The following is a 12,922-nucleotide window of genomic DNA, read 5'->3' as shown; positions in this document are numbered from 1 at the left end:
ATATAACAGTAGCTGGATGGCCAGTTCAAAAAAAAAGGAAAAAGCCATTTCAAACAATGGTAATTGGGAGCAGAGAGATCTGGGGAAGGGGCAATTAATGCAATTTCCACCCACCAATTTCCCACTTCAAATCTTAAGTGGATTTTCCTCTGCAGGGTTTGAAGAGCATTTTTACAATGTTATCTTATCATCAGCCCCAAGTATCAAGGAGGAATCCAAAACTAACACCACGTTTTGATTGTTTCAGGGAGTAGAGTGACCAAAATTCAGCTTCTCTCCATAGTACCTTGAGCTGGGTTTTAAATGTTTTCTCCCTGCCATACGTTCAAGGCTCGTAGCTTCCCACAAATCACCACTATCATGCACAGAATTCTGCACAGAATTTTTTTTAAAAAAAATCTGACAGGGATACAACCTTCGGAATCTTTTCTCCAGTGGTGGCTCAATTTTGGTGTGTGCCTGAGGCACACACACACACACAAGCCAATTTTCTCCCTCGCCCTGCTTGCTCTCTGCCAGGTCAGAGCTGACTTCACTCTGCCCCCTCAATAGCTCCACTTCACCTCCAAAGCCCAGGCACCACTCTCTGCACATCCAGTGGGAGGTTGCTATGCCTGGGTGTGGGGTAGCTATAATTGAGTGGATGGGTTCAAAGAACCTGGGCCCCCTGAGCTCCAGAGCGCCCCCCCCCGGTAGCTCCACCCCTCCCTATTTTCTTCATTATCTCCTTCACTCTGAGGGGTCACTGGGGAGAGGGGCAAACACGGGCCCCCTCCCTCCTAGCTACACCCCTGGCTATGAAGCTGATTATTCAGATTGTGGTGGCGGCAGCAGCAATATTCTCCCAACCCTCACATCCAATGGGCCTCTTCCCCAACACGGATGGAAAGGAGAGCCAGTAGAAGTGAGAAAAGGAGAGACCTACTATTGCTGCTGCTATCGCCACTACCACTAATATAACGAGAGAGCCCAGGATCCCTGCCAGGCTTCTTCAGTCAAACTGTATGAACGGATAGATGAATCTATTTTTCTCTTCTAGTTTTTAAAATACTAGTTTTGATGTTTTCCTTTTCTAGGATCGGACCCTATTCTTTTCTTGGATTTCATTTGGCTGAGAAGGGAAACAGATGGAGAAAAACATTCACACAGTGCACCTGGAGAGAGAGAGATCACACAATAATGAGGAGGAGGGGAATCATACTGTGTTGTCTCTTGAATTTTGACGCCTGGATTCAGGCTCTACACTGGTGCTGTAGTGCTGATAATATTACTGGTTTATTTTACAGGGTTATATACAGATCCCTGGCAAGGCTCTAGCCACGGGCCTGCAACAGGGTTTCTACCAGTTTAAGGGAAGAGAGGGAAGAGGAGGTTTGGATTGGAGGCTGGGTTGTCCTTAAGGAAACAGTGCAGGGTTCACTCATTATGCCTGAGTGCCACACACAAAGTGAAATGTACTTTGCATTAGCATCTACAGCATTGAGAAGGCATCTGGCTGCTCAGTATAGTCATCTCGGTCCTTGCACCATGACAGTTTTAGAGTTTTAGATCATTTGTGAGTCTCAACTCATAAGAACAGCACTGCTGGATCTGGCCCAAGGCCCATCTAGTCCAGCATCCTGTTTCACACAGTGGCCCACAGGCAAGAGCTGAGGTCATGCCCTCTCTCCTGTTGTTGCTCCCCTGCAACTGGTATTGAGAGGCATCTTGCCTCTGAGGTTGGAGGCGCCCTTTCACCCACAAACAAGTAGGCATTGATAGACTTGTCCTTCATGAATTTATCTAAACCCTCCTAAAAGCCATCAGGCTGCTGGCTGTCACCACATCTTGTGGCAGAGAATTCCACAAGTTGATTATGCATTGTGTGAAAAAGTACTTCTGTTTGTTGGTCCTAAATTTCTTGGCAATCAATTTTATGGGATGACCACTGGTTCTAGTGTTATGCGAGAGGGAGAAAAATTTCTTTCTATCAACATTATTCACACCATGTATTATTTTATAGACCTCTAACACCCTCAGTCATCTGTTTTCTAAACTAAAAAGCCCAGGTGTTGTAGCCTTGCCTTATAAGGAAGGTCATCTTGACTGCCCTCTTCTGCACCTTTTCCAGATCTACAATGTCCTTCTTAAGATATGGTGACCAGAACTGTACACAGTACTCCAAATGTGGCCGGACCATAGTTTTGTATAAGGGCATTATAATATTAGCAGTTTTATTTCTAATCTCCTTCCTAATTATTCCTGGCACTGAGTTGACAATTTCAATGAGCTGTCCACCACAATCCCAAGATCCCTCTCCTGGTCAATCACTGACAGCTCAGATCCCATCAGTGTATATGTGAAGTTGGGTTTTTTTGCCACAATATGCATCACTTTAAACTTGCTAACACTGAACCGCATTTGCCATTGTGTTGCCCACTCCCACAGTTTGGAGAGATCCTTTTGGAACTCCTCACAATCAGTTTTCAATTTCACTACCTGAAAGAGTTTGGTATCATCTGCAAATATGGCCACTTTGTTGCTTGCCACAACTTCTAGATCATTTATGAATAAATTAAAAAGCACTGATCCCAGTACAGATCCCTGGGGGACCCCACTTCTTACTTCCCTCCATTGTGACAACTCTCTGTTCATACCTACCCTCTAAGTCCTGTCCTTCAACCAGTTACCAATCCACACATAAACCTGTCACCTTATCCCATGACTAAGTTTTCTAAACAATCTTTGATGAGGGATTTTTCTGAAAGCTTTTTGAAAGCCCAAGTATACTATGTCAACTGGATTACCTTCATCCACACACCTGTTGATACTCTCAAAGAACTTCAAAGTTGTAAAAGAATTGTATGTCAGCACCAGCAGGGATAAAGCAAAATGTGCAATACAGGAAATGCAATTAAGACTTGGAAAAATGAATTAATCATCCATTTAATGTATGAATGTGAACATCTAAAGGAAAGGTCCAAAAGGTGAGGCTCTGCTGGGCGGGGGGACATCTTAAAAGAAAAAAGCCATCATTGTTTTTAATGCTACTTTCATTAAAATGCACAAATGCTTAAGATAACCACACTGAATTTCATTTACCAAATCTGTGCCTGGTAAGAAACAAGACTGTGGCTTTCCTCTATTTTCTTAAGTATCCATACTGCATAGATACAAACTTCTTGTGTTCTTCAGCATGGCTGCCTTTGGACATAATGGCAGTCTGAGAGACTGCAGAGGGGAAGTAACTAGCTGTGTGGGCTTCCTCCACCACAAGGAGGACAATCTGTGGCAGCCAGTTGCGCTTGAGAGAGGGAGGAGGTTCCTTCCCTTAACTCCAGTTTATGGCAAGCTGCACAAACCAGATGACACATGGGAGACACCACTCTTCGGTATGGTGAGTGGAACTGAATTCCACAAAAATTAAGACACCAGTTAAAACATGGAGATTGCAGAAAATCACTCCCTCCGCCACATGTGCAGGTGCAGTGGCAGTGGGGAAGCCTCCAGATGCATTAAGAGCAGCCTCCTGATGTGAGAGACAGCTCCCCTTGTGTCCTTGCTTTGATAGTCAGGATGTCAGCCATAATTATTATTATGTACATACCACTTTTCAACCAGGAAGTTTTCAAAGTGGTTCACAGAGAAAAGAAGATGCTGCACAGCCCTCAGGGACATACCGCTAGAGGTGCTGGATGGCTTCCAAAAGGTGCAGTGAGAAGCTTGAGTAGTGAGAGACTGTTTCCTCACAGCCAGAGGCTTCCTTGGCACGTGCAGATGCAGAGGAGAGTGGTTTTTGTTGATATTTCCTATCTCTGGAAAGGATTGCTACTCCTCCTTGGTTAGTTAGTCAGGATATCAGCCATTCTTATTAATAACAACAATTTAAAATTAAAGTATTTTTAAAGCATTTTTTTTTAAAAAAGTGTGCCTGGCAATTCTTCTTTGACTTGAACTCAGTTTCCACAGTGAAATCCCCATTAGCTGCATACATTTAATTGGGAGACTGGTTTTGTCGGGGAAGAATGGCAGTTCAGTCCCCAAACAGCAAAGCAAAACCAGTTTGGTGAGAAAGCAGCAAAGCAAGAGGTCTTGAGACAGTTCTTTAGTATTGAAGAACTACAAGGATTTATTTAAAGAAAAGGTTAGAAACGGATGTGAAAAGGCTCCTTATTTTGAGCAGTGGCTCAGGGCTGAAGAGAGAGACCAAAACAAACAGCCATCTCTGGAGAGACAACATGGAGCCTAACACTGGAAGAACAAAAAGTGGAGGAGTCCAGCACTTTTATCCATGACCCTCCCCCCCCCCCCGCAGTGGTCACTATGAGACATTGCAGCTGAGAGCTGATGCTGCTGGGGTCCTAGCTCCAACAGGTTTAAAGTTCCCATATTACACCTGCCCCTTTGGTATACCACTTTAATCATCTGAATGCTGAGGAAGCATACTGCCAATCGGTTCAGCAGTCCTGAACTTAGTTGGACTAGGTTGGCCATAGCAAAACAATGCACAAGACTATGTCTAGAAGACCTAGGCAACAGCAAACCAAATGCCATGGAAACCATCGCTCCTCTTTTTTCAAACCTTGTTAGAAAGCAAGAACAAAGTTCCTCCCAGCTTTATTCATGCACTGGAGACACAGATGATTAGAATGACTGTGTTCTTTTTTTCTTCCCAGGCCTTTAAAAAAGTCTATTTCTGTGAGCAGGAGCTTCCCAAATTTCAGTTGGCAAAATAAATTATTCTGTCATAAAGCCAAGACTGCTGTCAGACATCACAAACCACATCCAAGTCAGCCACACCCACCCCCTGGAACATAGAAATGAATTGGTGAATTGACAGTGGGAAGCTGGCAAAGCATTGCTTCAAAGGGCAGCCAATCTGAACCCCTTTTGTGACATGAGGATGAACTCTGAAAGATTTCCAGCCATCCCCCTTAATCACTTGTTTATTCATTCTGAAGTATAATTTGTGCCAGGTGGCAGGAGGGGAAGAGGAAAGTTTGCTAGACTGAATAGAGAAGAGAGCTTTGATGTATTAATTGTATGTATGTATGTGTTTATGTATTTATTTTATTCTATTCAGTTTATATACTGCCTTTCCTAAAGTGGCTCAAGGCGGTTTACATTAAAATAAAACACATATAATAAAACATTTTAAAAGAATAATTTAAAGCAGTTTAAAATTAAAATTAAAACTAGATATCCAATCCAGTCCGATCTTTATTATGGTCATAGACCAGAGTACAGAGAGAGAGAGAGACAGAGTCAGAGACAGAGAGAGAAACACATGGAAACAAGGAACATATATGCAAGTAGATCAAGATTAAAACTAGATATCAATCATTAAAATCCAGGCTAAAAAGATGGGTCTTTAAGGGTACTTAATTAATGATATAAATGTCAATAAGTGATGTTCCTTTACAATGCAATTACTATCTATAAGTGGAAACCCGTGAACATTCATGGAAGGAGAAAACACAAGAGAGAAAGGAGACTCTCCAACCTTCCTTTTCCACTCCAGCTTCTCTGGACCTCTCCCACATCATGACTTGCACCAATGGATACCTCAATCAGCCTCCTCTCTGTTTGAGTTTTCGTGGTTTTTTAAACATATATCTTTTAACTTAATCTTTATGTCCTATAAACACTGGGGTCATATTTTGCAATGTGTTACTTATATCGAGATAGGCTGTAAAGCATATTTAGTCAATGTTTCCAGAGTAGCCCGTGGTAAGTAATTCTGATACCCATTCTATATTTGGAGAACTGAGCTGGAGAGTATAGTGATTTAGACAATTATAGAGATGAACTTTGAACATTCAAGGGGTAATCAGTGTTCAAAGAAAGGAGTCAGTGGCCGACATCCAGAGCAACAAGCCGCATGCAAAAACTTAATTGCCCCTCTTTATGTTTCCTCCTAAGCATTACAGCTGACATCCGGAATAAGTTACTCAGGAGTTACTCTAAAGGACTACTTAATTTTAGTAGGGCTATTCAGGAATTATCCCAATTATTCCTGAAGAGGAGCCCCAATATTTCTTTTTATTATGAAGTATAATCAGAATAACTTTGAGCACAGCAAATCAGAACAACTTTGAACACACTGCTCAGTTGTAATTTAATTTAAAATCTACCCAAGAACAGCTCTTTTTAAAATTTATTTACATTTATATCCCGCTCTTCCTCCAAGGAGCCCAGAGCAATGTACATTATTATGTTTATCCCCACAACCACTTTGTGAGATAGGTTAGACTGAGAGAGAAATGACTGGCCCAGAGTGTGCCAGTGAGTTTCATGGCTGAATGTGGGTTTGAATTTGGATCTCCCAGGTCCTAGTCCAGCATTCTAAGCACAACCTTACCCAAAACCTGGCTCCCTCCCCACCACCCAAACCTGGAATGTTGCTCCTGTTGCATAGGCAGGCATTCAGCTCTATGCTATAGTAACTGGTCTTCACAGTTTGCCTCTGACCATGGGGACTCCTCCACATAGTCCTCATTAATTATTTTTTTCATTTATATCCCACTTTTCCTCCGAGGAGCTCAGAGCAGTATACATGGTTATGTTTATCCTCACAACAACCCTGTGAGATAGGTTAGGCTAAAAGTTACATGATTGACCCAGAGTCCCCCAGTGAGTTTCATGGTTGAATGGGGATTCAAACTCTGGTCTTCCTGGTCCTAGTCCAACGCTCTAACCACTATGCTATACTGGCTCATGACTAATGGCCATTGTCCATTATTCATGTCCTCCATGAATGTGCCTAAACCCCAGTTAATCTAAGCCAAGGCTTAATAGCCAACTAAGCCAGTGGCTCTTGTCACATTCTGTGGCAGCAAGTTCAATAAATTAATCACCTTTTGGGTGGAGAAGTACTTTCACATCTATCTCCTGACAATGAGTTTCATCGAATGACCCATGGTTAGGGATGCAATAAGCATCCAGTTGCAGACTTCTACCACAGAAGATTATACACAATCAGGCCCAGTTAGTGGTGCTCATAGTAAGAAAATTAGTAAGTGTGTACATATTTACATTCTTGTATATTTTCCTAATTTATTTACCTAATTCTAGTTGTTTTTAAAAACATCGTCATTTCTTTCTTGCCCTTCTGCCGAAGACTACCTGGAATTGTTACCCTATTTCACCCTGTGAGGTTGGTCAGGCTGATAGTGTGATAGGCCTAGGAGCACTCAGTAACTGACTGAGTGTGAGAATTCAAACCAAGGTCTCCCTGATCCAGTACTCTAACCCATTACACCACAAACCTTTGAGGAGGAGCATTGGACAGGGATAGCTGTGAAATGAAATGAAATAAAATAAAATAAAATAAAAAAGTTGAAATAATAAATGTCAAGACTTTGAGTATCTGGGATATACAGAGAAAAAAAGGATCTGCACAGAGATAACTCTTCCTATTTCTGAACATTTTGCAGAAACCGCATATATTCTCAGGATTAAATTTCCTTGTGACAGTTACAAAACTGCTTCTTTTGAAAAGTATAGCTCTGATTTTCATTTTTGTCTTAAAAAAAAAAAGCCTTCCAGATTCTGCAGTTCATAGCATAAGCGTGACCATATAGACCACTATGAAAGAGTAAACACCCTGTATATAGCCGGGTCTGGGCTGTCATTCCTAAGCAATGCATGGCAAATCTATCACATTGTGATGCTTCTGCCAGTCTGAAATAGGGTTAATCCCCACCGAGAGAGTTATTTGTGAGGTTTAATAAGCTAATGTTTGCACAGCACTCTCGGTGGAATAATTATATACAGGATGCACATCCCATTTATTAGCAAGAGTCTTTGATGGCTCAGTCTGGCTGTCAGGACACCTTTTCATTCCTGAGGATCAATATAGGATAATGTAACAGTCACAAAGTATGTTCATTACTCTGCAGGGATGGTTTAACATGCTCCCTAGATCCCCTTGCCAGTAATTCCTTCTTCATTCAGGCTGGCATGAGAATTAATGGCATGTCGTGTTCTATAAGTCCTGACTTTTTAGATGAAAGGTACACGGTGTTGTTCACAAACGGCAGCATGATAAATCAATGTGTTCCTGCTGGAAGGATTTTTAGAAATGTCTCCGCTTGATCTTGGAAAGCCAAAAAGCCACTTTTCCTGCAGGCTGATTAGTTGATGTCAGCACCATTTCAGAACTTTTGTTATTGTTATTAACAACCAAGCACCCTCAGAACGCAGACATTAACAGAGCTTTGCAGATTCCCCAAATCAGACACAAGATTTGGTCCATTATTTATTTATTTGCTACATGTATATACCACCTTTCTTTAGAACAGTTTAATACCGTAGATGCAATACAAAAGCGGGCAGGGGGGCAGGGAGGGAAGAGGGAAAGAACTCCGATACTGTGGCCACTGTCAGCTGTGGTGGTGCAGCAGGGAAGCAGCTTGCCTAGGGAGCAAGAGGCTGTTGGTTCAAATCCCCGCCGGTGTGCTTCCCAGACTGTGCCTAGTAAATATATATTTGTAGTCACATATATCAGGCAGCAGTGATATAGGAAGGTGCTGGAGGTAGATGCTCACTTCAGTGACTACGGCAAAGGCTCATCTCAACAAGCTTTAGGCTCATCAAACAAGCTTTATATGTTATCTAACCCCCATTTCACAGGTTTGCAGGCATAAATGGGGTGGGGAATAAGACAGGTAGAGAAGGTCTCAAAAGCAAAACCAGAATACAAACTGGAAGTGAGAAGCTACACAATCAAGCATCTCATACTGCACAGGAGGAAGGCAATGGTCAACCACTCCTGTATTCTACCAAGAAAACCACATGGCTCTGGGGTCTCCCAGAGTCCACAAGCTTTCCTTTCTTTACTGTGGCCATTGCAGCTCTGAGACAGAGAGAGGAGGAGCCAAATGGTAGTTGGTCCCAGCGATGCCAGGGCTCTGTTGTCTCCTGCATCTGCTAATGTTGCCAGCTTTGCTACACTGACAAATGCACAAAAGCCACATCCTCTAGAAAGAACGTCAGGTAGGTATATTTTCTTTAACAGAGTAGTAGGCTTATTCTGCATTTAACCAGTTCAGCAAGAATATGATTCAACAGTGAACTAAGCAAAGAAGATGTTAATCTTGGCAGAAAGGCTTGCTTCTTTATTCTCGGGAGCTACTCTAGTTAGCGGACAGTTGTTCTGGGAAAGGAACCTTGTTTTGCTTCAGAAACCAACCACTTTGTAAGATGTCATAACAAAAGTCAGCAGTTATTGGTTATAGGGCAGTTACATAGGAAAATAGGAAGCTGCCATATTCTGAGTCAGACCATTGGGTCTATCTAGCTCAGTATTGTCTTCACAGACTGGCAGAGGCTTCTCCAAGGTTGCAGCCAGGAATCTCTCTCAGCCCTGTCTTGGGGATCCAGTTGTGGAGCACATGTATTAAAGCATGTAAGACCTAAAGAGTGTAGTAGCATTAGAGTGTGCAACTTCGGAGAACAATTTTATTTGTTTGATGCATGTTTAACTGCCTTTCTTCCAAACATTGGAACTTGACGCAGAATAAAATAAAAATGAGCAACTAAACTTACAATTTAAATTAAAATACAGTAATTGAACCAACCATTTAAAACCAACAACATAAAATCGTCTGCTACTTTTTTCCTTATTTATGAGTAAAACCCCTTAATTAAAATTTGTTTGGCTTACCAGGACCTGATAAAACTTCCTCAGGAGTCAGATCTGGCCTGTGTGTTGGATGCCAATTGGTCATCTCTATTCTTGGTTTGGGGGGGGGGACTAGAAACACGATCCCAAATTAAACACTTTGCTCTAGCATTGTATACATGATCTCATTTAAAAACATTATTAGAAAGAATTGGTATGTATCAAACAGAGGAACTCATGGCACCTAGGATACTCCTACAAATTAGATATTTTGGTGCAGTCTGGGAAGATGCACACTGATCTGAATGCAAGTGTATTTTGTCCAACAGAAAGGGACAGCATCATTGCTGAATGGTGTTACTGACTACTGAGGCTGTTCCCACAAGCAGCCCTACCTGGGGCTGCTTGTGTGAAGCACAGAGATCAAGGCCAAGCCCAGCACAGCCTCCCCGCATAGGCTAGGATTTTTACCTGACCTTTTACCCAGGTACGAGGTAATGTGACTGCTTAGCTGCACGCAGCCTCAGCGTACACAGAGCTGGGTGCCTAGAATGCCCAACTCACAGGGGTTGCATGGTGCATTGTGGGATATCATCACGCAGTGCATTCTGGGATATCTGGAGGCCAGGACTACTTTTCCCAGTCTCTGTAATGCTGTATGGCTCACGGCAGCACCAGTCATGTGGGCAGGCAAGCTGCAAGGTTATGATCATCACTGGATCGTCTGGGGAGAAGGTAACTGCTCTCCTGCCTTTCCCCTGCCTGCCCTCCCTGGCCCAGCAGAAGGTCGTGTGAATGACCTTACTGTCTTTAACTACTAATCCAGAGTTAGCACACGTGGTATATGCCAAGCACATTTTATATGGTTCTTTGAAAAACAGATAACGAAGGAAAGGAAAAGTGTGTGTGTGTGTGTGTGTGTGTGTGTGTGGTTTGTAGTCTAGGCTGTGCAGGAGCTCAGCCAACTTCCCAAGTAGTGGAAGCCTGAGGTTTCATAGCCAGCTTTACCCACAGAGGACAAAAGAATGTAATTCATGTTTCATACAGTTTACATAACAATAGGAGACTGAACATCAGCACTACATCAGTAATAATGATTTATTACCCATTCATAATGTTTCATGAATTATTCAAGCATACATAGTTTCTAAACCATTTAGGCTGTTAAAGGAAAGTTGTAGAAAAGGGAGTTAAAAACACCAAATGGCTGTTATGCTATGGCCTACTGACATTTCAAATGGCTTGCAAATTGTCTGTGAGAGAACTGCACCAGTGATTTTTAAAACTCCTCTCTGTGAATTACTGTCAGATGTTGAATTGATGATTTCCAAAGCTTAGGTGCTACTGAAGCTGTGACACTAACCTTGAGCTCTTTCTTTCGAAGGCTGGGTATACACTGGCATTTTTTCCTAAATTTATGGGATATGTGAAAGCAGCAGCAGGGACTTCTGGGCTTGCCTCTTTTAAAGACAGTATGCAGCAAAATCTGTGGTGACAAAAACTGTGGCGACATTTACAAGATGGGACACAGTCTGCACTATATTCTGTGAACTTCCACTGTGTGTATTCCACTTCTGGCTTTCCCACAAAAAACCAACTATCCTGCTAAATCAATGTCAGCAATTTTTGCAATTACTCACCTCTCCCTGACCATTCCCTCTGCCACCCTGGTATTATCAGAACTCCTTTTGTTGTTTGCTTGTCAGGTTTCATGTGAATTGGAACCATTTTACCCATGTACCTAGATAGGATATTACTTTGTCTTCTTAAAAAACCTTAGCACAAAGTAACTATCTGGATCCCAGAACCTGACTATTCTGCAATCTTGGAAATTGTTCATAATCCTTCTAAGGTTCACATCAACCCTCTTTGTTTATTCCCACAGCACTTTGCATATATTTTATTAGGTATGGTAATAAACTTTTGAATCTTTTCAATTCTGAATCTTCTATAATATATAAAATCTGAATCTTTTCAAATCTGAATCTTTTATAATATATAAAATCTTTTATAATACATAAAATATATTATATCTGAATCTTGTATAATATATGGAGCTGCCTTATACCTAGACAGATGGTTTGTCCACCTAGCTCAGGACTGTCTGTACTGACCAGTAGCGGCTCTCCGGGATTTCAGGCAAAGGTCTTTCCTAGCCCTACCTAGAGATGCCAGGGAATGAACCTGGGACATTCTGCATGCAAAGTGAATGCTCTACTGCTCAACTAAGGCCCTATCCCCATATGCAAGATGCTTATTAAAGATGTATAGATGCATATGTGTAACTGCACATATTCCGTATGTATTAATTAAAGTGGATTTAAAAGATGAGCATGCAATCCTGGGAAAGCATATAGGATAGGAAATTTCAGGCCAGCAAGGGACTACAAAGTGAAAGGAAAGTAAGATGTGATAAGAATACTGGTGTAGGCTAGGCAGATATCCCATGAGGCACAGTTCCACAGGGGCTAGAGATCATTAGTGGAAGATCTCAGCACCCCCACCAAAGTACAATTTAAAAGATCTATCTATCTATCTATCTATCTATCTATCTATCTATCTATCTATCTATCTATCTTTATTTACTGCCTGATATATACATCTCTAGGTGGTGTACACAATCCAAATTACAATATAAAAATGAAAACAAACGAAACACAGTCACAGAATAAAAACAAAAACAATTCACAGAGTGAAACAAAATAATTTCACAGGATACAAACAAGCAGTCTAAAATCAATGTTAATTAAAGCCTGAGAAAACAGGTGTGTCTTAAGGGTCTTTTCAAAAGCAATCAGAGATGGAGAAGCTTTTATTTTGACAGGGAGTGCATTCCAAAGCCCTGGGGCAGCCACAGAGAAGGCCTGGCCCCAAGTCACCCCCAGATGAGCCAGTGGCAACTGTGATCTGACCTCCCCAGATGATATTAATAGGTGGCAGGGTTCATGACAAAGAAGGAGGTCTTAAATACCATGGACCTAAGCTGTTCAGGGCCTTATATGTAATGATCAGCACTGTATTTTGCTCAGAAACATATTGGCAGCCAGTAAATTCTTTCAGAATCATTGTTATACAATCTCTTCATGTTGTCGCAGAGACCAATCTGGCTGCTGCATTCTGTACCAGTTGTAGTTTCTGAACTATGTACAAAGGCAGCCCCATGTAGACTGCATTACAGTAGTCAAGCCTGGAGGTCACCAGCATAAGTACTACCATTTTAAAATCATTCAGAAATGGGCATAGCTGGTGTATCAGCCAAAGCTGATAAAAAGTGCTGCTGGCCACTGCCTCAACTTTAGAGACCAGAGAGAGTTTTTT

The sequence above is a fragment of the Hemicordylus capensis genome, chromosome 2 (assembly GCF_027244095.1).
Source record: "Hemicordylus capensis ecotype Gifberg chromosome 2, rHemCap1.1.pri, whole genome shotgun sequence".
NCBI lineage: Eukaryota > Metazoa > Chordata > Lepidosauria > Squamata > Cordylidae > Hemicordylus > Hemicordylus capensis.
Note: the sequence above shows the minus strand (reverse complement) of the source record.